At 41.3% G+C, this 25,772-nt stretch overlaps 1 long non-coding RNA gene across 2 annotated transcripts; it reads right to left on the reverse strand.

The window, feature by feature from the left end:
- Positions 1–119: 119 nt before the first annotated feature.
- On the reverse strand, positions 120–24,513 carry LOC141754951 (uncharacterized). Of its 2 annotated transcripts, XR_012590746.1 has the most exons (4): positions 24,335–24,513; positions 23,455–23,495; positions 22,998–23,075; positions 120–1,985 (listed from the first exon to the last, which is right to left on the reverse strand). It is a non-coding gene; the product is annotated as an uncharacterized LOC141754951 (long non-coding RNA). The 2 variants fall into 2 exon arrangements; XR_012590745.1 differs by lacking the exon at positions 24,335–24,513 and having other exon boundaries at positions 23,455–23,855.
- Positions 24,514–25,772: the final 1,259 nt, after the last annotated feature.

A 25,772-nucleotide genomic window follows, 5' to 3' on the forward strand; every position in this document is an offset into this window, starting at 1 on the left:
TGTGTGTGTGTAAACAACAGTGCTGGCAGCTTCAGAGACCTCCGCTTTGTTTAAGCTGAGAGGAAGCCGGTCTGAATTTGGCACAAGCTGTGACTTAGAATTTCTATTTCTTTTACATCATGCTCACAATTTGCCGATGAAACAAACAACTTCCTTTAAAAGATTTAGAGGAAGAGAATCAGTAAAGGTCAGTATGCTTGAAAGTTTGGTTTAAAAACAGTGAATTTAGAAGTAGTGGACAGTGAGTTTGAGTAATAAAGCTGCTAAATGAACATCAAGCAGCATCAAATCTTTAAGAAAAAGAAGTCCTTCCAGCAGCTACTAGAGGACAGTTCAATAAATGAGCATGTCAAGGCATTCACAAAAGAGTGATCAACAGCGAGAAACTGGTGACAAAACAGAAAGAAAAATATATATTTTTTTAAAATGGGGAGGATCTATGTGCGTTCGATACCCTTGTGTGAGTGTCTTTGCTCTGAATTTAGCTTGGCCCAACAGAAGAGAACGAAGGAGGGCTTGGGCCCGGTTCTAGCAGGGCAGCGAGGTTCTGCCCACAGAACAGACATGAAAATGTCCGGATTCATCCGTCAACGCAGAGGAACACGGGGGGCGACGACGATGGGGAACTCAGCGTGGTCGCTGCCACACTTGACGCCGCAGACTATCTGCTCACAGGTTTAGTGCGATCTAGTTAAGACACGAGTAGAAATAAAAACACACTTCTTTCATCCAAAGGTTTGACATTTAGGGATCTCCTCACTAGCGGTTTCTTCATTGACTCCCTGATTTTTTGCACTGAATGTGTTTGAAGATCACTTTGTTGAAGAATTCCTAAACATGGTGAGGTGTTTTTGTAAATGAGAAAAAGGTATTTGTATGGCTGGTGTTCGGTATGGCTTGTTCTTACAAACTTCCACAATAGATGTTAAATACAGTGAAAGGTTTTAAATTGCATGTTTGTTTGTTTTTTGTAGAATAAAAGGAAGTATGCAAAAAAGTTGAAGAGGTCACTGGGATTAGATAAAGGGGGGGCTTTCAGAGTGTAATCGAGCGCCACGTGTGGAAGAAACAGAAGACGACACAGAGCGAGAGGCCTCTCTCGTGTAAGCAACTGGAAGAAGGAGATAGGCAAAGTGTCAACAGTGTTTCACAGCGCAGACTGAGACGACGGTATATCTCCAAGCCTTTGAGATAGCAGCAGCAGAAGCAGCAGCGGCGGCGGTAACGGCGGTGGAGCCTATATTTATCAGGTTAGACGTGGCTTGTGTTGCCCGTCAGTCAAACGCCGTCCTGCCGAAGCAATAAAATGTTCAGACGGCGTCAGAGCACGGTTATCACTGCTTACCACGCGCCTCCTCTGCAACACATAACTACAAGCTGGAGGATGTGTTTATAAAGCACTTTGAACCAATAATGCACTGATCGTCGTCTCTCAGTTTCAGCATTAAGAGCAGCGGCTATGCAAACACGGACCGAAGACGACGAATATAAAGTTTGTTAAAATATCTCTTCAATGTGGGCTGTAATGAATGAGATTAAATGGGATTTTAAATGGTGTTGTAATGTGTTTGTGAGTTGAAAGGGAGAGAAATAAAGCTGTACTCTAAGTTACTAAATCAGCTAAATTCTTTTGATGATTTGGTGATGGTTAGTTTCAAAGATTTTTTTGCTTTTTCTCTTGACACAGTCAGTTTGGCACCTGGTTTTGGTCTTGCTTAGAACAAAACAGCAGACTAGAAGGGAAGAGGTCTGCAGCCTCTGATCCCGACAGCAACAACAACAAGAAAGTAAAAATAGTGGAAAAAGGAGCAGGAATAGTTAGTGAGGAGCTTCGGCTTTGAAAGCAGCTGAGGAAACCCTCCAGAAAACCTCCATGTGGTGCAACGACGGTCCTGTTAGGATCCAAAGTGGCTTCCACCTTTTCTTCTTTCAGGTGTCTTTCTTTCTCTCACAGGTTCACGTCCACTTGTTCACCAGTTTCCACACTGAAAGACAAGAACACAGCATTAGGAGAGAATCAGCATATTCTGTGTATGTATATATTGTCTTACCTGGTTTAACTCAACTTATTGTGTTCATTTGTTTATATCTTTTCCCAAACAGACAATAGTTCAACATTTCTGTGATATGATAATGTTGCACTGTCAAAACTTTCATTAAAACAGCGTTTGAACTCTAAACTGATATCTGATATGTTGCGGCATGAATGTACGCCAACGTTAAAATGTTTGCCAGGTATTATCAGTATTTCAGAATCACCTGAGCTAAACTACCAGAGAATAAAACACAGACATTGACATGATGCTGTCTGCTGGAGTTGTAGCCTTTCATATGACTATTTCCAATCAATGGCAACAAATTGCATTACCTATTTATGTTTAAACATGACTGGCTACAATATGCAGCAGGTTTGCCATGGTAGTGGGTGTTATTGGTGTTCTGGCAAACACCATTACATTACTTGCCCACCGCCCCCACCGATTTTTTTTATAGAAATAAAACCCATTTAGCTATCCCATCTTTTGCGTATCAGCGCCGTGTTGTCAATACATAGTTGGTCGATGGACGCAACAAACTGAAAGTGAAAGTGAAACGGAGTCTCAGCACAGAACAGCAGGATCAGATTTCACACACACGGCAGAAGAGAGCGTTGACAGAGAAGACAACGGTGGAGGATTTGGTGTCGAAGTAGAAAGCAAACTATCCTATTTGGCAATATTTCAGATTTCAAACCAATGCTATAAGGGAACCATAATGTTAATGAGGCAATATGTTAACTTTTGAACTTATGAAGCCTTGAGAGGCCAGACATACAGCCATCCAACGTTAAAGATCAACGTACGTTTATTAACCGGTGGGAAAGTTACCTCACCGTGACATCCCAATATACAGGTTATTCTCACTTTTAAAGCATCATCCCTGAATGCGAAAGGAAACTTTCACATTTGATTTTCATCTGTAATGAAATATAAAACATTTAATCGATAATCAAATGTGCATTATTTTAAAAAACTGAGGCAACTGAAGGAAAAAATCTGTAACTAAGTCTTTGATGTAACATTTACAAGCAGCTCTGCAAAACTGAATCAAAAACCAACCCTACTGCGTACGGATGCACTTTTGTTCCTCTAAATGGCAGCAAGAGACAAGAAACGTTTAACTACAATACCCAGGAGTCCTGTTATGTGATGTCAGTAAACTCAACACCGCTCATTTATGTTCACTACAGCGACTGCTCTGTGATGTTTTACTCCACAGAAAAAAACAAACAGGTGACTGAGGACGACGATTTAGTGTTGCTTTAGATGTTGCTCACACATTTAGCTGGGTCATTTCCCGTGTCGAGAAGTACACACACACGCACACACGCACACCAGAGTATAAAGGGAATTCGTACAGGAAGTCTGTGATTTAGGCTGGGAGGTCGGGGGTACTTTTATATAATACTCTAGCCTTGAGCAGCTTTCAGTGCTGCTTCTTTAATGCTTGATTAAACCTGAAATTCTGCTTCAGCTGAAGGACGTATAGCACATATACGAGTTCCTACAACACACACACACACACACACACACGCACACACACACACACACACACACACACACACACTTATAAATATATATAAAACATAAGCTGACAGAGGAGATGGGAGCAGCCGTGATCTGACTCTGATAAGAAGAGAGCAGGCGACATGACAGCTGCCATATGGACTCATCTGACAGAAGGACAGAGGAACGAGACCGCAGATGCGTGTGTGTGTGTGTGTGTGTGTGTGTGTGTGTGTGTGTGTGTGTGTGTGTGTCCTCTGTTTACAGAATGAGGCCTGCAGCGTCAGGAATGGGAGGGGACCGGCATAGCACTGCTGTCAGGGAAAAATCTCACAACCCTAATATCGATGCTTTCTTACTCTTATTTATCATCAATCAAAGCATTCTACGGTCCGTTATTTCTTTATAACAGACCGTTGCTATGTATAAGAGACCGTTGCTATGGACACAGTTCTGATGTCGGACTCTGGAGGACCATTTTTGTGTCAAATTATCGATTTCTTAAGTCAGTAGCCGTATAATAAGCATGATAATGTAGCGGTAAGGGGTCATTGTTGTGAAATAAACCCCTTCAGGGCGATGCAAGGGTTTATTTCACGACAATGACGGCTGTAATTACACAATCTGCTGTACTGTTATATATACTGTATGTATATATATATATAGTATATATATATATATACTATATATATATATACTATATATAAGTGTTGTATAAGAAAAGGTTAGCATTGTACTGCTGAGTCATTGTGTCCTTTGTCATCATACCACAGTGATAAACATTAAGGAGAAGAGAAGCAACAGAAGAAAAGAAGAAGCATGTCCATCTATTAAGGACAGAAACCATATTTATCTTTGATTGACAAAAAAAAAATTAATTGTAACAGTTAGTGTACAAGTCATTTATCAAGTAAATGTACCAAATATTTGCTGTTAGAGCCTCTCCGATCTGAGGATTTAAAAGGGTTTCTCCATTTCATTTAATATCATTTCATATTATAAATTTAGATCAGACAAACGTAATAATCTCTTTAGACTCTGGTAACTTGAGATAGACACAGATTGACATGTATCATTAAAAAAATCAATAGATTCATTAATAATGAAAACAGTTCTTGGTTACAACCCTAAATCTATTGTAAAAAGGTGTATACGGGGGGAACTTGGGAAATATGCTAAGATTATCAATGTATCTACAATCAGGTTTCAGCCAAACGTCACTATTTCACATCAAATACAGTTTTCTGTTAAGCTCTGTGTATCTGTTGCGATTAGCTAGTTTTGATGCATTAAACTACTATCACTTCCTGTATGGTATACGCTTCACAGAAATGCATTTCGACGTGAGAGCAGTGGGAGATTAAGCCACTTGTGGCTAGCAATTTTGAAACATATCTCAGGCAAAAAAATCTATTTAATTACAAGCTTGATAAAAGAGGGCAGTTCGTAAAATTGGCGTTATATCTCATTAACAACGAACTTTTAGTGACTGGAATTTTAAAAACACTATCGAGGAGCTATGCGATGTTAATTTCAGGTTTCTCAGACTGGTTTTTGTGTTCAGGGAAGAATCCTCCAACTATGATTATTATTATCAATGGCTGTCATGATGAAAGACTGATATAATAGGTCTAACAATGACCTGCAATGATCTAGCTGGTTCTTTCCAAAGCAAAACCCTGAAGCAACAACATTACCTGCAGCTGACAGAAGCATCAAAGACAAAACATGCAACAAGACATCAGAGGCTGATGATGAAAAAATTACATCGATATATCAGTGGAAGTGGAGGAGAACATGATGTTCTGATTCCAGGCTTGAGGAGTTGACGGGAAGTATTTCCTGAATCACAGTAATCTAAATAGCCTGGTCCCCTCTGCTGCTCTGACATCCCGGCTTCACATCAGTGTGCGTCGACCCTCCGAGCCCCCCCCCCCTGCTTCCTCAGAGGCCGTAATTAAGAAGCCCCCCCGCTGACAACCAGCTGATCTTCCACCGGCTTTCAAGGCTTTCATTCAATAAAAATAAATAAAGATAATCTAATAGCGAATCAATGCGTGCACACAAATGGACGTACACACTTGTGTCTAAGGATGCACCAATACCACTTTTTTTCAGACCGAGTACGAGTACTTACATTTGGGTACTCGCCGATACCGAGTACCGATACGAGTACCGATACAGGTATTTCTCTGTGCCAAAAGACCCTCGTTAACAGCCAGCTGGAGGGTGTGAGCGACACACGGCAGGCTGGGGAGTCCCGCATACGAGGCAGTGCACCGCGACCGGCTCTAGGTCGGCTTGGAAAGGCTCGGGGCGAAGGTGACTCATGGCCGCAGCTTTACAGCGCTCCCCGCCCAGACCTGGCTGCAGCGTGGACAAAGGGCTCGCTGCGCCCTCTCTCCCCGCCGGGGCCTCCTGCTCCCGGTTGCGCCCCAACCGCATTGTGCCGCCAGGGCGGGGCTCAGCCTGGTATCGGTGCTGTTGTATCGGAGCCGTTTTGCAAGTACGAGTACATGAGCACAGTATCGGACCCAATACCCGGTACTGGTCCCTACTTGTGTCCGTTTTAAACATGGGCTGACTGTTTTAGAAAATACAAATTCAAGACTTAATGTTGCATTTTGAGTCCATTTCCCCTCCTTAATCTGACATATCTCTTACTAAAACAGGAAGTGAGGGGCAGAGTCTATGACCGGTTTAGTGGCTGGTTTTGTTATTGTCTTTATACTGGTACACAGTGAAGTAACACTAAAGATAACACTCTCCTCCAGGAAGTCAAAGAAATGTGATTTTCATTTCATTATGACTGTGTGTTATTAAAGGATATTCCAGCCTGTGCATGTGGGACAACCAAATATAATACAACACAGCAAATAACACTAAAACTAGAGTTTATGCCTCATAAAAAAAACATTTCTTTCATGACATTTCCTGTTGGTTTGATACACAATTCCAAAATATGACCAAATGATGGATGGATGGATGGATGGAAAGAGCACTTCATTAATCCCGAAGGGGGAAGTGAGTTGTTACAGCAGCAAAGCCCACACACTATAAGAAAGAATTGAAACCGTTATGTCTTCCAGCCTCTACAGTAACTTGTCTGTCCAACATGTCTCCCCGTCTTCCTCTATATGCCTGCCTTGTTTCTGTGTGTCTACAGTACATAAACCCTGTGCTGGTCTCAATGTGTCTTCCTGCTGAGCCTGGCCGTTTGTCTTGCTGTGTGTGCTTCACACATGTATGGATTTGTCCTGCTGCCCATATGCCTGCTGCTCTGTCTCCCTGCCAACACGATCTGCCAGAATACTACGGTAGAACTGCAGAATGTGGTATTCTATACTTGTTCCACATTTCTATTGTAGCCTATAGAGTGTATGCAGTGGTGGAAAGTAACTAAGTACATTTACTCAAGTACTGTACTTAAGTGCTTTGTTACTTTCTACTTCTACTCCACCATTCAGAGGGAAATATTGTACATTTTACTCCACTTACTATTTGATAAATTCAGTTAATTTGTAGATTTCTGTTAATACAAAATATAATCAACTAATAAATTATGATGTTTCATTATAGATAAAGATACAACAGATAAGGTATATAAAGTAATTAAAATTAGCTCCAACTTTAGCAGCTGAACATTAAAGTGATGAACACATTAATACATCAATATTTAGAATCCAATAATATAACATTTATGATTCTGAAATTTGCCATTTTGCTTTTTGTACTTTAAGTACATTGACGCTAATACTTTTGTACTTTTACTTTAGTAAGATTTTGAACGCGGAACTTTTACTTGTAACAATATTTCTACAGAGCAGTATTACTACTTTTACTGAAGTAAAGAAAATCAGAGTACTTCTTCCACCACTGGTGCTACAGTATGTATAAATGCTTCATAATGTACTTTTTCGTAGTCAGTTTGCCTGTACCAACAGGAAATGATACAAAACCTGTGGCAACTTTGAGATGTCGCATTAAGGTTGCAACTAAGTTATTTTCATTACAGATGAATCCGCCGACAATTTTCTGCATTAATTGTTTAGTCAATAAAAAAACAGAAAAGAGTGAAAAATGTCCGTCAATTTCCCAGAGCCCAAGTTGACATATTCAAATGTCTTGTTTTGTATCATCAACACTCCAAAACCCAAAGACGTGCAGTTTACTACGATGGAGGACAAGGAAACTAAAAATATTTACTTTTCAGACGTTGAAACCAGTGAATTTTTTACACTTTTGCCTTAAAGGTCCCATATCGTGCTCATTTTCAGGTTCATACTTGTATTTTGTGTTTCTACTAGAACATGTTTACATGCTGTAATGTTAAAAAAACAACTTTATTTTCCTCATGCGGTCTGCCTGAATATACCTGTATTCACCCTCTGTCTGAAACGCTCCGTTTTAGTGCATTTCAATGGAATTGCGACGGAACTGCCTTGCTAGGCAACAGTTTGGGTCCATGTTTACTTCCTATCAGCTGATGTTATTAACATACACTGCAACAGGAAATAAACTGTGACACATTCAGAATGTTTACGTTTAAAACCATGTAATGGTCTAAATATTGTATATTTGTGACATCACAAATGGACAGAAATCCTAACGGCTTGTTTCAAACGTGCAATTTCTGAATACGGGCTGTGTGTGTGTCTCCATATATTGAGCGTTTTGATAGTTTAACAGTATTTATATAGCTCTTAAACCTACTTTATAATGTAAAAGACCTAAAAATCTCACTTTTTACAATATGGGACCTTTAAAAAATTACTTAAACGATTAATCATTTATAACATTTTTGCGAGTAGCTCTTTCGCTTCCTTCATGCACTGATTTACAGGATGTGACTGTCCATTAACAGCACGCTCTGCATCTGTTCCGATCTATAGTAATTCACACAATCTGCAGAAATCCCAAAGACTTTAAAATGCAGTTATTTTAAGCACTGTGTGTTACAAAACCTAAATGCATGAGTAATGCTTCCCTGAGTGACTCAAACATTCAGAGACGTGATGCCAGTCTGTCCACTCGCTGCCATACTGGGCTTCATTTACAAGGAATCCGACGACCTTTAGTTCCGGAGGCACATATGGAACAGATAACCCGAAAGATGTGTAAACGCTCTCTGTAGTAGAACAAACATAAAGTTTGGTGCAGACAGAGTTAATTCATCAACTAAGACCATCCATCCATCCATCCATCCATTATCTGTAACCGCTTATTCTATTCAGGTTCGGGGGGCGGGGGGGTTTCATGTTTACAGTATATATTAGGCTAGGTGATACTTTTCATTTTCTTTTATGATATGTAAGTTGTGGGATGGTATTGTGATAATATTATTATTTTATGTTATCATTTTACAAAGTTATGTTTTCAATTTGAATAATTCCAAACAAATTGTAATTTAAAAAATAACAAAATAACCGTTTAAAGTTGTTGTTTCATATGTGTAAAGAGTATCATAATGAAACAATTAATCAATTAAAGGGACTGTTTGTAACTTCTTACACGTATAAATCATTGCGGGTCGGTGTCCCATGCGTGCTCGCGTGTGGCTACGCTGTTCAGACTCAGACTCCAACACAAACTACACGGAAGCACCAAAACCTCTTGGTTGTATCTAGTGAAGCCCGTCTGTTAAACAGTGTTGGCCGCGGTCGGAGGACGCGGGGGAGACCGTAGCTTTGATTCTCCAGGGCCGGAGTCTCTGCTCCTCTGCCTGCCTGCCTTCACTCACACACTGCGCTCTTTGTCACTCGCTCTCTCACTCCACTCTCACGTGCATGCGCGCAGACTACACACTGCAGAAGAGTTAGTAGCTCTGAGAATATCTAGTAAATGTACAGTGGACGTTTGTGCAGAAATAAATGCTGCAGCTCCTCCAGACCAACAGAGGTTTCCCGTGTCTTGTGAAGTGACGGGGCTCCGCAGAGAGAAACGTTATCGTCTCCGGCCAAAACTCCGATGTCTCCCCTGTTCCCTCCGGCCGTGGTCGGGAGGCTGAAGCAGGAAAAGCCAACACTAGGATCAGCAGTGATTCATGGAGAGACCTTCGTCTGGTCAGCTAACATTACTGCCAAGCAGCTGAAATATAGAGTGATATTGTGCTTTTAGCTGACGTGTGTCGCCTCACTGTTTTGACCGATGCTCGTTCATGTCTATGTAGAGCGAGCACAAGCGCGAGCGCGAGTAACAGGACGCTGACTTTCGTTGACTTAACAGCCACAGGTGTTGCTGTTAACAAGCAATTTCCTATTCTTACATAGAGTCCCTTTAAAGGGACTACTAGAATATGTTTAGATGCTTAAATGTTCAAAGAGCGCTTTACTTTTCTCATACCGGCTTTCTCACCCTCTGTCTGAAACTCTGTTTAAGCTCCTGCTTCAGGCTGTGAAAGAATCTGAGAGATTGTTTTGTAAAAGCTAAAAAAGGTCTCATGGAAAGAGTGGCGACCCGAGAGGAAACACCGAGAGACGGAAAATCATTGTGACCTCGAGGTAAGCGACAGTAATAATTACAGTTCACGAATGCAATGTTTGGCGGTACGTACGTCGGAGTAGTATTTACTACTGTCGCCAGTAAGCCTACTTTCCTGTCTGGTAACACTCGTTGACTTCTTGCACAGAATATTTTGTTTCTACGCCTCCTGGCGTTTTGGAGCATATTGCAACGAACAACGTGCTGAGCATAAACGCCTCTGTGCATGCTCGTAGTGCCCGTAGATGGCGAGTATCAACAAAGCTTAACTAGCTTTCTTTGAGGGCGTGTCACACTAGCCACTAGGCAGGTATTATGCAAATGTGTTACTTAGTGACATCACGACATTACGGAAGAAAAGGCAGAACTTCAAGCAAGGTGTTTCAGGCAGTTCAGGAGCAGTGTTTCTGTGGGGGAGAATAACTCCTGGACTTTGGGCTTTGCAGAGGTTTACATGCAAAAAAAAAAAAAAAACACACTAAACGAAAAGGGGAAAAGCACAAAAGCATAATAGGTCCTCTTTAAAAATAAGAGTAACTGACAGGTTAATCAATAATGAAAACAATCGTTAGCTACTTGCAGCCCTGAAATTGATTATTTTATACATGATTATGCATACATGTGCCATGATGTGTCATGTATTGATATTGCAAAAATATTAATATTGATTTCAACCATATAGCCAGCCCCTATTATTATATATGTGCCTGTACATGTGCCTCATTGCTTACAGTATACCGTCTCACTGCTACAAGCCTGCCTGACCTTCCCTTGCAGAAACACATGAAGCCCCCTGACAGCGCAGCAGACCCCCCCTCCCACCTTCCCAATAACACATGCACACTATCCCTCCTCACTCCATCCCTCCGTCCATTCACTCCCTCCCTCTCTGGCAGCGCGTGGGCTGAAGCGTCTCTCTCACAAATAGCAATGCAGCATTGAAAAAGAGAGAAAGCTTAAACACAAGGGGAGAAAAATAAAAAAGACGGTTGTTCCCCGTGGTTCCTACTTTTTTTTTGTATGCGTCCCGTGTGTTTTGCTGTAACATAACACAAAAAGAGTCAGTCGATCCTGCTGGCTGGCGTCCATATCGACGCCGTCCGTCGTCTCACGGCGGTGTGTTTTTGTTTGAATCTCCTCTTTCCTCATTCACCATCTTCCTCCTCCACCTCCCATCTCTTCTGTCTGAGCCATCCTCTTCTTTAACCCCATTCTCAACCCTTCTCTCCTTCCTCTCATCTCTATTCCCTGCCTCCCTCCCTCTCTGAAGCATGCTGGGAAATGTGCCAGTGCATAAGGGCATGCAGCAGCAGCAGCAGCAGCAACAGTATGGCTCTGTATTCTAATATGGACTGAGGCGAAGCTGCTGTGAACTCTGTCCATAAAGGTCAATGCACTGCCCTTGGTCCTGACACAGTGATGCATGTGGTGGCGGCGGCGGCGGCGGTGGTGGAATAAAACTGGTTTAAAAATAAAAATCCATTAATGCAGCCTAGTTTTCAGATGATAGTGTGGAGTGAGGAGTATTATAGAAGGCCCAAGCTTCCATTAACTCTCATCAGAATGACACTACATAATGTCATAACGATTTCTTTCAGCCACAGCTGAGTTATCTGGTGTTTGGTGGGCTGAAGCATCACTACGCAGTTCAACAAAACACCTTAACAAGCCAAACTAAGCTCTGTCATTTAGTGAGTTTTCATTTTATAGTCCTTTAATAAACTTCAGTTCATGCCTCACATTTAAATAAAAACATTTCTCAGTGCTACCAGGAGTCAGACGAAAAAACACAAAAACGGCCACTGTCCTTTTTCGGAGTTAAAATGTAAATAGAAGTTGTCAGAGTATAGTAACGCAAAGATATTCAATTTTAAATAGTATAAAACACAGAAAATTATCACGTTTGAGAAACTGGAACTAGTGAATCTTCAAGGGCAGTCCTCGACCAAAAAATTCTTAGTCCACTAACACTCATACGATTTTGTCAACTAATCGATTAGTTGATTTAATCGACGGATATGTAAAACTGAGTTTCTCAACAAACAATCACACAAAAGCACCACTTTAAATCTGGTGTTTACCAGAAATGTGCTCATACGTGTTAGAAATAAGACATTCAGCATGAACAAAGCATAAAAAACGACTAATTGACTAAATAAATCTTAGTAAACTAAGACCAAAATGACTGATTAGTCGACTACTCGACTGAGAGGGGGCAGCCCTGGAATCTTTACTTGATAAGTGACTTAAACAGATAATCAGCTAATCGTTTCAGTTTTGTTTCGTTTGTAAAACATTAGAAAACATTTGAAAAATGCCCATCACAATATAAAAAATACCAAAGTGACTTCATCAAATGTCTTGCTTTGTCAGACCAACAGTCCAAAACCAAATAATATTCAGTTTACTACAATATAAGAGCAAGAAAAGCAGATAATTCTTACATTTGAGAAACAGGAACCATTAAATTTTTTGGCATCTCTGCTTGATAACTCAACAATAAGTTGATTATCAAAATATTTGCAGATTGATTTCCTCCATCGTTGCAGCTCTACCACAGTATACTGTACACAGGAGACTTTATTCTTCACCTTACTAACATAAATATGACCATGTTTAGTCTACAAACAAAGAAGTTCTCAAATACTAAATGTTGTCTAAACTAGGGATGGAACGGTTCAGGTAAAAAAAATACGAACCGTTGGGTTCGCTAGTCACGGTTCGGGACGTGTATGAATTGTTTGGTTCATTTAAAATAAGTTATGAGGCCGATTGTGTATTGTTTGGCTCCCGTTTATTGTCACACTAGAAATCAAGGCCTATTGAAGGAGGCTGGGACACGGGTGGACATGCGTCTTGAGGTACGGGGTATAACACACGCGCAGTGTAACTGAAGCTGCGGTCGTGCATTGCTATTGGCTCAATTTTGGCGAGTGCAGACCAGATGAAGCGTGACCCAGCCCCCTTCACGGATGAAGTGGCGAGTGCGGCTGTCAGTCAGTTAAGGAAATAGCGAGTGGACACGATAAAGTACAGTTAGAGGATCCACCAGCATCGTTTGGCTCTGCTGTATGGGAGCATTACGGATTTAGTGTTACCATGAAAACGACAAGAAATGGCGACTGTGTGTAAGCACTGTGCAACACGTGTGGCTTATGCTAGTGGCAACACTCTGGGTAGGAAAGAGCAACTCCTTCTCCCCGCAGCATTAAACAGCCTCTACATGCAGACTCAGACAGGGTAAAAAACACAACTAAAGCATTGGGGAGGTTTATAGTGAAAGATATGCAGCCTTATGCAGTCATGGAGGACGCTGGATTTCAGCACATGATTAGTGTAACGTTACTTGAGCTGCGCTAGACACTTAAGCAACACAGTAATTTCAGCAGCACAATCCCTGTAATGGTGTTTTATATTTATTCATTATTTCTAAATAACACAGTGGCACAGCAATCCAACTGTATTCCTCCACATACTGCACTTTGAGTAGAAAAACAAATCTTTTAATTAAGAGCTGAAAATCAGGAAATTGAGACATATGCTGTACTGTTCTTTGTTTTTTTTTAGTTCTGGTTGAGCTTATGCTTCAGTGTATGGCCTTAGTCTATAATTACATCGTATTTACATGAAAATAACAAAGCAGCATATTTTGTTTACACTAATTACTGTAGAAGACCTATTCTTTCAATTAAGATTTGACAATGAAGAAGTGTTTATGTCCTTTATGTAAGCCAGACTTTTGTCAAGGCAAACATTTAACTTATTTTTGCCAAATAAATAAAAAGCATGTTGAAATCAGAGCATGACCTCCTCGCTGTAACATACCGAACCGAAAAACCGTGATCCCAAAACCGTGATATGAACCCAACCGTGAATTTTGTGAACCGTTCCACCCCTATAGTCTAAACACACGCAGCTGTACATATTTGTTGGCATATTTGCTCGATGAATTACTCTATTACTCTATTACTAATGCTGTTCTGTATTAATCTAATAACAATCGAATACGATTCCTAATGGCTACAGTATATTACCGACGTAAAATTCAATTAGGCTAATTCATTACCACCCGTGGAGATGCCATGCATGGATGCTAAAAAACACAACATGATCACATGAGACAGGAGGGAACATTAATAGGAATTCCTGCATCATCGAGGAAAAGCCAGCTAAAACCTGTGACCCCGTCGTGTGATGGTCTTCCTCGTCTACACTTATAAACGACCATTTTAAAGCTGTTTCGGATGCAGATAACAGCCATCGATTTGGAGAGTCCTTGAGTTCGGGAAGACCCAACGAGAAGCTCTGATGGTTATGACTCAGATTCCAAAGGCATCTCCGTTGTGGGTTGTGATTCTAAAACTCCCATGACCCGCACTCCCTCGACAACAGGGAATATTTAGTTGTTACATCACAGTTTGCAGGTAAGAATACATAACTTCTCAGATTTTTCTATTCCCATCATAAAACCTGCAACGTTTTAACTTCGGCAACAAGCGTGGCGGCCTACGACAGGTGTGAACTTTACAGTAAGTCCATCTCATTTCCAGTGACAACTGCTATTATGAATTCATTAACAACTGCTTTTTAGGAGCTCTGGTCACACTGGCCTACTTATAGTTTTTCCCTGCATAACACCCTGCCACAGACAGACAGACACCACTAGAAAGCCATGATCTAACATCAAGGGACTGACTTACAACAGTTAAGGGGATGTGAGGAGTAACCACGCACAACAGGTTTCCAATTTTCATTACCAACAAATACCCCTTTCACACTAAGGACTCAACCAGGGTTGAACCAGGGTTGAACCAGGGTTGGTTGTGTATATGAAAGGGTTAACCCGCGTTGATCGACTCGCCTTTGCGACCCAGGTCGAGAGGTGGGTTGGACCAGGGTTGGACCAGGGTCGATTTCCATGTGAATTGCACGCACCAGGGTCGCTAACAAACGGGGCAGGACAAACCTATTTGGTTGAAAATGAGGGCACACAGTCCGTGACGTAACTGTCACAGGTCGCCGTGGCTCATAAACAAACAGCAGGACGGCAGCAGGAATGATTTCAGATACACCGGAGATGAACGACGGACGAGAACAACACGGATGTGTGGCGAGATATCGAGGTGCGGGAGCTCTAGTCCTGACCGTCCGCGGTGAGGAAGAAAAACTCGGTAGATGACTGGACGGTGAGAGACAACGTAGCGTAACGTTAAACGAACATAACAAGGCTGCTGAATGAGAGAGGCAACGGAAACACATCGCGTTAATAATACCTCACGGTACCGCCAGCTGTACGTGCATCTGTTTTAAAAAACATATTAAAATGGTTATGGTGTGATTTTTTGGGGGGAACCGTAGCAAACAAGGATTAAGTCTTAAGTCTGTAGAATATGATGTGTAGGTCAGGACATCTCTGCAGCACGACAATATTTAATTTGAAATGGTATTTTGACATTTCACCTTTAACAAATATTGTTATTTCCTCCTCATCCTGCGATTTAAAAATTGCAGTGGGCTATATTGCGTTTTCAATATAATTTTGATTAATAGTGCAGCCGTACTTAAGTCCAGAGGATGTTTACGAAAGTAAAAAGAGCAGTAGGTTAAACTCTTAGCATCATTCAACTACTGGCAACCAGAAAAAGCCTCACAAATACGAACTAGACTTGCTCATGATGCAGTTGCAGGAGTCTGACAGGCCTGGGTGACGGCAAGTTCCTCCCAAAATATGAATTCTGTCTCAAACATGTAACCTGAACTACTGGCACCTACGTACCTACCCCTCGGTTGTACAGTGACGAAGCACAGAGTAACACTGCCATAAGATAAAATTCAGTAAATGAATGTGCAAAAAATGCAAATAACACCTCTGTGAAATGACGTCTTAAAATAAATTAACTATAGGATAAATGCTTAATCATCAGCAAAGGTTTAATCTATACTGGCGAGGTGAATCGCTGTATGTGTGATATGTAAATGTTGTTATTGATTGCATCACGCACTCTCAGTTTATGACACCATATGCTCTCATCATAACTGTGAAGCAGATAGTGACAGCCACTGTGAATGACGATATCACACGGATTTATTTGCTGTTAGTCGGCCTGCGAAACCACTTTGAATATTTCTTTCAAAAGATTATCAACTGTATAATTAGTCAATCTGATGTAGGCGATAATTAATCCCCTTCCATGCAAACAGAATGTTTTGCAGTCATGTATGTGCTGCAGTGGGATGTAGTCCCGTCTGTTTAAGGTGGTTAAAATGACTGAGGGGAAATAAAAAGGCCTCTCAGAGCTGCACCTCCCTCACAGCCAACTGGAAGGTGTCGGTCCAGCGAGGAGCTTTTTCAGCCCATCTTAGCGCCAGTCGTACACAACTCCAGGGCTGAGATGCGATGACTAACGGCTTGGTAAATACTTTGGGTTTGAACAGAGCCACTTGGTGGCCGCTCTGCTTTGCTGAGACAGTGACACTGGCAAGCAGAAATCGACAAAACAAGTCAACAAACAATCTTTGTAACAACAATGACTCCTGCCAAGAGTCTTCCCAGGAAAAGAAAAGACAAAGAAGTTGTGGGAAGACACCAGATAAAATGATTACGTGGATACAAGTGAGGAGTTGCACCATGTGTGTGATGAGCACTGTGATCAGCAAAACACTTTGGATTAAATAAGCAATTGTTGCAACAAGTTGTACCTATAATATGGGAATAAATCGGCCCGCTCTGAACAGCCACGCAAGAAACAGACACTGCACTAGTCTATAAATTGACACAATTACCTTAATAACAATAAATGTACCAATGCTGTGTTATTTAATACATCAGGGCATCATAATTCCTTCCTGTTTGATTTGTTTGACCTAATTAATTACTGTATGACCAATTGAAAATGTTGGACTTATGGTCTGTGTGTTTTCACAGACTGTATATAAGTGGACGTAGTCACCGTGGTGTCACCAATTGGTTGGTGGACTGCCGTTTTGAAGCCTCGAGTTCAGCATTTTGGCCGTCGCCATCTTGTTTTTTTGCAACCAGAAGTTACATGAGAAGGAGGAGCTAAATACAATCAAATGCTGAATAAGACATGCAATGGACTAATACTAGGGATGTCCATAATTAACCGTTTAACCGTTAACCGACCTGATGCATTTTACCCGATTAACGCTATCGGTTAAAACGGTTAAAATAAATGTTAATAATTAACTCAAAAGCTGAGCGGCTCAGAGGAGCGGCTCGTCACTTTAAGGAGAAAAGCTGGTCCACCTTAACAGCCCACCTTAAGAGGCGGAGCCGGAGTTGCAGGATACAGGAAGTCGGCTCCGGTCTCTGGCTCGCTTAAGCGGAGGAGTTGTAGTTTTGTAGCATTTATTCACCGACAAATGAACTCTTCACACACTGCTACACCTACGATCACAGCTAGAACGCCACCAACAACCTCACACTCACCGCCAACACACACACACACGGTCTGTTGGACACTGACTAAAGTTACGCAGACTACGTGTGCGGCAGCGAGCACGAAGCCTCCGGCAATGCTAGAGCTGCTAACGTAGCACAAATACACACACTGTTGGACACTCACTAAGGATACGCCGGGCAGACAAAGTATCGTTACGCCGGGCAGACACACAGCTGACAACCTGCTAAACTAAACTAAATGTGCGCTGGAGACTTTTACTGGGAAAGTGGCTGCATGTCCGCGACACTACACGCAGCATCGTAGCTGCCAAGTTAACGCTCCCGGACGGTGAACTGGGGACTCCTGTCAACCAATATCTGTTGTGCTCCTGCAGCTGGTACACCGCTGCATGCGAGGCACAAATCTTGTCGGTTAACGGTTAATAATCGGTTAACGAGGGTCGGTTATCGGTTAAGAACATTTTTCAAAATTAGCATCCCTAACTAATACACCCAGATTTATTAAAGTGATAACCTCACAGTATATATTGTCATATCGCCATATCCCCCAACCCCATTGTCATTGGTTGTTAGAGATGTCCTGAGTCGACCGGGGCATAATTTAATGGATCAGTATCGACTGAAATAAAGGTGATACAAATCTGATCCTTTCTTTATTGTACTGTGCGGTGTTTTGTCCACTTTAAATCGGTTTGGCAGATTAAATTATCATAATCTGCGGAACAGGGCTCTGATAGCTGCCGATGGCTGCACAGCCGCCATCAGTCACGCGGGGACGTACGTCACCGTTTTGCATGGAGGCTCCATTCACAAAGTCAAGGTTAGAGGGGGAGAAAATAAATTATCTCAAATATATAACGCAACACTATCAGCTCTTTGTCCACGATACAAGACAGGAAGACAAGGAGTAAAATAAATCATTCCTTGTTACTTTAACTTGCTTATTGTACCAATTTGGCGTTCTCTCTTCCAACTAATCCAGCCCCATAACCATCCATTCATGAAATTAAATCGCACACTTCAGGATCCTCCATACCCCAGCATATGCACAAACATTAATGGTTTGTAAGAGCAGCATTTAACAATGCAAGACGTGCAACAGAAGTAATCCTGGCCAGTGATACTGTAAACCACAGAGCAGCCCATCGCTCATTGTAAATAAATAGAATCTTTTCCAATGATGTAATCGACCAAATCACACTTCAGGATGTTCTCTTATGAATTAGGAAATTCAGAGTGACAAAAAACTGATTTAGCCGACTAGGCTGCTGCAAAAGTAAAGAAGATAGAGTATCAGCCGATTGATCGGCTTTAAGCTTTTTCCTGCTCCAAACTATCGTTATTATATCAGTCTTTAAAAATCCACCATCAGTCGACCTCTACTGAATATATGAGTGAAAATTAGAGTGTGTGATTGTGCAAATGTAAATTTAAAAACTAGATTGCCGGCCAAAAGGAGACGTTTCTGTTGTCTGGTGTTTGTACTCAGCCAAAGATCTTTTATAAAAGGAAGAAGCTCCACTCTGCAACACCTCTGTACAACCGTTAGTAGTGTTTCTGTAGTTCCAACAACTCCAACAGCCCGATTCGTCAATTTAAAGAGTCACATCCTCCCTGTTAACTTTTCATTAATATCATAAAAAGCTTATTAACTTGATATTTTTTTTAACCAGGACCTCCAGTAAACAAACAAGGTATGTCAGAGTTAGTAGGCTGCAGCTGTTATTTCAATGAGTCAGATAGATATTTACATTTAAGTTCATTTAAAGGTCACATATCGTGCTCATTTTCAGGTTCATACTTGTATTTTGTGTTTCTACTAGAACATGTTTACATGCTGTAATGTTAAAAAAAAACAACTTTATGTTCCTCATACTGTGTGCCTGAATATGCCTGTATTTACCCTCTGTCTTAAAAACTGTTATAGCGCATTTCGACAGAATTGCGTCGAAATTGCAACAGAATCGCGTTGCTAGGCAACAGCTTGGGTCCATTTGTAATTCCTGTCAGCTGATGACATTCACATACACTGCAACCAGAAATAAACTGGGACACACTTAGAATGTTTACGTTTAAATATGTGTAAAGGGTCTAAATATTGTATATTTGTGACATCACAAATGGACAGAAATCCTGACAGCTTGTTTCAAATGCAGAGTTTCTGAATACGGGCTGTGTGTATTTCCCTGTGGATTGAGCGTTTTCATACTTTCACAGTATTTATATAGCACTTAAGCCTGCTTTATAATAAAAAAACATTCCACTTTTTTATAATATGGGACCTTTAAGTATCAGATCAGACTCTGTTTCAGAAGATGCTCAATATTAAAAGGACTCAGGCAATTTATGTATTGAAAATTGCATTGAGTAAATTTTGGTCAACAGGAGACTCATAATGTCAGTAATCTGATATATTTGGTTTACTGTTCAGCCACTACCAGTTTACCAAGATTTATTATACTGGAGACAGTTCCTCTCATTCACAGAACAACAGAAATGCATATATTCTCAAAATGTGAGAGATTTGCATATAAAAGCTTGTTTTTCCATTCAGTAGTGAGGTCGTCCAAAACTACAAACAAAACTAGAGTCACTTAAATCCCAGCCAGTGAAAATCTATGTTCTACTTTGTCTTTATTAAGTATTTGATTGACTCTAAACAGCTTCCGGTCCAGCCATGCAGGCTCTCAATGTGATCCAGTAGAACTGTCTACATTCTCAGCTGACATGGAAACAGCCAGCATTGAGTCCAACCAGGTGAGCCATGTCACCATTAATAAAAAAACGTCTGATACAATTAGACAAAGAGGTATTTCCTTTTTTGCAGAAGAACTAACGGCGCACATATGACGTCACTTTTTATTCATCAATAATGCAGCGGGGGTTATCCAGGAAAATGAGTCACTGTACAGTACAAATACAATTGTTGTTTGTTCCAAAAGGTTGATTGTTACTGAGAACAACGTCAGCCGTGTGTACTCAAGTCCCCGGCGATGACGTGAACACCAGAGTCTCCACTAGCCGCCGGTGAAATCCCCCAACATCCAGGGATGCAGTCAAGGCCGTTTGTCTACGTATGTACGCAGCCCGTTTCCAGCTCGTTCTCTAGGGTGCACTGGAAGCCTGACCACCGCCGATCAGATTAATCACCGCTGACTCATAAAATAACCATGATGGATGGTGAAGCTACAGACGATCCACCTCCTCCACCACATCGGGAATGAGCACACCGGGGCCCGAGAACCGTAAGTGAAGTCACCCATCATGCAACACGGGAAGGGTTACTCCAAATAATCGACTACACTGCTTTATAAAGACACAATACTGAGGTAAATATCACCCATAATACAGTGTGAGTGTGGGATACATTGCTGAGATTTTAAGGAACAACCCCCCCTCTGACACTCTTATATCATCCATCTGTGATGTGCAATGCCTTTGTCATCAACTTGGTGTATACATTCTCGTCTGCTTCCACTTCAGTCAGTGATTCCCTGTGTTTCCCAGAATGCCTTTCAACAGCCCCCAGAGAGTGGGCGTGAACTTGTTGATTTCACTCAAAGGTAGGCGTACGCAGAAACACAAACAGCTTGAAAGTGTGATCGTTCAGCTGTAGGGTTATACGTATACCTAGAATCGCAGCGTTGCCCCTCACTCAAAAACACAACACGTCCTGTGGCTGCACTGCAGTCTGCTCTGTGGAGGCTGCTGTGAGTGTACACAGTGCTCCTCTCTTCCTCTTCTGTAAAAGGATGTTTACCCTCATGTTCATGTTAAATCTCAGAAGAAGCTTCCGCTCTTTGATTTTGAGGGATTGACCAGCTGGAATCTGAAAATTTTGGCTTTTTTACTTATAAAATTACTCAAACCGATTCATTGATTATTAAAATAGTTGGCGATAAATGTAATAGTTGACAACTAATCGATTAATTGTCGCAGCTCTAATAGTGACAAGCGATTAAGTCATCTATCAAGACAAAGTGCAAAGTATTAAGTGGTTTCAGCCTCTGACATCTTATAGACTAAACAATTAATAAATTCATCAAAAACATAACTACTAGGTGAATTAATAATGAAAATAATCCTAAATCAGAGGAAATCAATCCACAGCAATCCTGATAACCGATTAAGTTGTTTATCAAGACAAAGTGCAAAGTATTCATTGGTTTCAACCTCTCAAATGTGAGGATTTTCTGCTTTTCTCGGTTTTACATCACCGTAAATTGAAAATTGTTGGGTTTTTGACTGTTGCACGGACTAAATAAGCAATTTAAAGCCCATTTTTCTGGATTTTGTGACATCTTATAGACCAAACAATTAATACATTAATTAAAAACTAGAGCTGTCATCTACCGAAGACATTCTTAGTCAAATAACACTCATACAATTTAATCGACAGATCTCTCCACAAAGAATCACATAAAAGCATCACTTGTGCACCAGAGATGTGCTCATAAGTTTCTTGGAAATAAGTCATTCAGCTTGGAAAAAGCATGAAAAATTGACTAATCGATAAATTAAATCTTAGTCGACTAAGATCAAAACGACCGATTCGTTGACTAATGGACTAAGAGGTGGGGCAGTCCTGTCAAAAACATAATTACTAGATGAATCAATAATGAAAATAATCATTACTTGCATCTCTATTCTGTTTTATCTTGGACTGCCAGTCGAACATAAGCGATTTGGAGACATTACCCTGGGCTCTGGGAAATTGAGAGGGACATTTTTCACTATTTTTACAGATTTAAAGTGTGTTAGGCTGGATTTTAATTTGACTTTCAATTACTCACTTTGCTGAACACCAGATTTTTTTTTATGTGGCCAAACAGGCCGATTGTGTCAATTATGGAGGACGGGGAAGCACTTCTCTAATGTACCCTCACTTTAGTAACCCAGTGAGGCAGGTGTAGGTGTGCGGCAGCTCTAAAAAATCCTGGTTAAAACACATCCTCAACCACACACATGGCCCTGCAACCATATGCAAGGTGATATCATCCACAAACACGCACCTACACAGACACCTACACGCATGCATGCCTAAAACACACACACATACACACACAGTTAAGTTAGGTAAGGCTAGCCTGAGCACCTGTGAGCCCATGAGGCAGCAGCAGTGCAGAGGGGAGCATTTAGTTTGCAGTGTTTCTCTGCATTAACATGATGCATTAGCATTCATGAGGCAATTATGCTCCCATTGGAGCCACTCATGTGTGTGTGTGTGTGTGTGTGTGTGTGTGTTTGTGCATGTGTGTGATCTGTCTTTTCATGACTCTAATGTGGCAACACACACATGCATACACACAAACCCATTGTTTTAAGCTGCTAGGTGACTCCATGTATGGATGCTGCTGCTGCTGCATTCATGGCATCACAGTGAGACACAAAATGTGAGGGTTTTGTTGCATTATGCCGAGGCGTTACTGTATTGTGCGTTATGTATGGCAGCAGATGAGACAACAGCCTCATGATTAAGAACCTGTTCGCCTCTCTAACACACTGCAGCAGCACAACAGCGACTAGAAATTAAGGCAGTAAAAAAATACCTGTTTTTTCTTTTACGCAGGGGGCTCCACAGAGGGGATGCTGATCCTATAGATGCGGCACCCGTCACCATTTTCCCCCTTTTTAGAAGAAACCGAGAAGAAAACAGTGCCTCGTATGAATGGGACTAAAATGCGGTGGAACTTACAGTTTTTTTCCCCCTTCAATAAATCAATGGAGGCTCAACAATAAAGCGCAAACATTGCAGTGCCACACATGCGCCCTAGCAGGGAAAATGTGGCACCATTGACGCCTTTAAGTTAACATTATCTGTCAGGTATAACAATAAAACAAATCGACTGGAGGATGCTGTGATGTAAATAAGACACTCACAGAGCACATTTCCTCCTAAACACATGTGTAATCTATGAAGTTACGCACGGTTAAAAAACACATTATCACTCCAATTCACAACATTTACGTCTCTTCAACAAAACAGAGCTCAGACAGATGTTTTACCTGCTTTCTTCTTCGCCGTCTTCTCTATTGTGGTTCCTGGACTGAGAGAGAAAACGTGTCACCTACATGTTTCATTGTAATTCCAGGTCTGGATGAGGAGAATTGATTAGCCGCAGTGAAGCCTCGCTCTCCTCCAGTACAATAACACAAGAACACAAAGAAAGCGGAGAAACCCGGTGAGAGGACGCGTTTAGAAAAAACAGATCTTTCTCGTGTAGTCACGTTATTTTCAGTTTTTTGATCGTTGCGGTGGATGATGTGTGTGATGCTCAAAGGCTCCACGTCCACGGCGCTGATGTTGCTCCCTCCGCCTCTCCGACTCTGACTGCTCTCACTCAGGTCCGCTGCGCTCCCTGGACGACTCATTGATTGGCCAACATGGCTCTGGCCCACGGTCGCATTCCTCAAGTGCTGGAAACGATCAACCAATCACGGAGCAGGAAAGGTCGCATCCTCGACTCTGATTGGCTGAGCCGCGTTCGAAACCAGTTGGTAAATTCCCGATACACGCGCACCTGACTGCTGACAGTTAATGTAAATATTAATGCGGAGACAAGTAGTGCACATTAATATTAATGCGCTGACCAAACATGATTAAATAGTCATCCCTGTTAGCTTTTTTACATTTGTTTCAACATTTTTGTTAACAACACCAAACCCTAATGGCTATAAACTGTTACCTTCATCACAATGCTCAAATGTTTTGTGGCTCCAGACAGATTTCTAAAATGTCTCTCTTGATAGTAAAGGTTTCTGACCGCTGGACTAGACTAACGTTTGGTTGTTTAGCTAGCTAGCTATATGCTAACGTTCTTAGCTTTGGCTGGTCTTTGTTTTTATCTTTTATGGGTTTTCGCTCTTCAGAACTTGCCCTACCTACCGTCAAAGAAGCTTGTCCTCTACAGTTAGTGTAACACGCTGACTATAAACTTGTAGTTACCGAATTAAAACTACTTTCAGTGTCTGCAGGAGAACTTCGTCCACTTTAATGTAGCTACATCTTCACAGTGGAACAACTGAACACTCACAACACACGTAACACATCACCTCATCATCATATCACCCCGCCAACCAACCGTTACTATAGTTACAGGCAAGGTGCGCCGCATGTCATTGCCAGTCTAACTTAAGGAACAGAACACATCTAGGCTCTATAAATGTATTACCATTGATTAAATTGTGTCAATTATTTTAATAAACCTGAGAAGGTAAAAGAGAGGTGAAGTCCCAGCCCTACCGGTGGACCTCATGGAACATTGTTTCGGAATTTTTTTTTCATCCCGTTTGAATTTTGCTCCATGAATCACACATATCGATGTTTGTCAATTTAAAACATAATTTTGCAAGTCAAGAAAGTCGCAGTTTGTCATATAGGTTTGTCGTAGTATCATTTAGTTTTGTGTGAAACCGCTCAGTGAACTACATCTCTTGTCTCGCACAACATAGGATACGTCACCAACACTAGCTAACTTAGCTAAGACCAGGACAGGATCAAAAGAATTATTTGTCTCTCGCCGTTGATTACCGTTTAGACTTCTTCGGCGGGACTTCGCCTCTCTATCTACAAAATTGATCTTCACAAAAATAAATCTCATCCTACATCAGCGTACTAGGGATTCTTGAGGTCAACGTTCAACAGACAACATGGCTTCTAGTGATGTGAATATCAGGAGAAGTTGATCGCTATCAACTATTATTACACGGGTTTGTTGAATGCTCGATTCTGATTGGTCAATCACGGTGTTCTACAGTCTATTATGTCTTTATAGCAGACCGTTGCTATGTATAACAGACCGTTGCTATGGACGTAGTTCTGATGTCAGACTCTGGCGGACCGCTTTTGTGTCAAATTATTGATTTCTCAAGTAAGTAGCCCTGTAATTAGCTGGATAATGTACAGCTAGTGGGTCATTGTTGTGAAATAAACCCAGACAGGGCTATGCAGCGATGTATTATGAGAATTTGTCAGCATCCAATAGTCCAATAGTTTGTACAGTGGGAAGGCAAGAGAGGCTGTGATTAGTTAGCATATTTTTGACAATTTGCTTCATAACAACACCCTCACTAAGTCACAGTCTCTCTTTGTAGCCTGTTTTATGTAGTAACCATATGTTCAGAAGGAATATTTAACATTTTGAGGAGTCAAATATATTATGAGGCACAACATTACAGGAGTTATAAATGCAGGTTAGGTGTTGGTTGACTTTCTGTTGCCCAAAAAAGACATTAAGGGTTGGTCCATGCTGTTATAGTCATGCAGATCAACACTGTGAAATAGTCACAAAATGTTATCTATTTGATTTCTGTCGCTCAGCACA

Source organism: Sebastes fasciatus, chromosome 17 (genome assembly GCF_043250625.1).
Source record: "Sebastes fasciatus isolate fSebFas1 chromosome 17, fSebFas1.pri, whole genome shotgun sequence".
NCBI lineage: Eukaryota > Metazoa > Chordata > Actinopteri > Perciformes > Sebastidae > Sebastes > Sebastes fasciatus.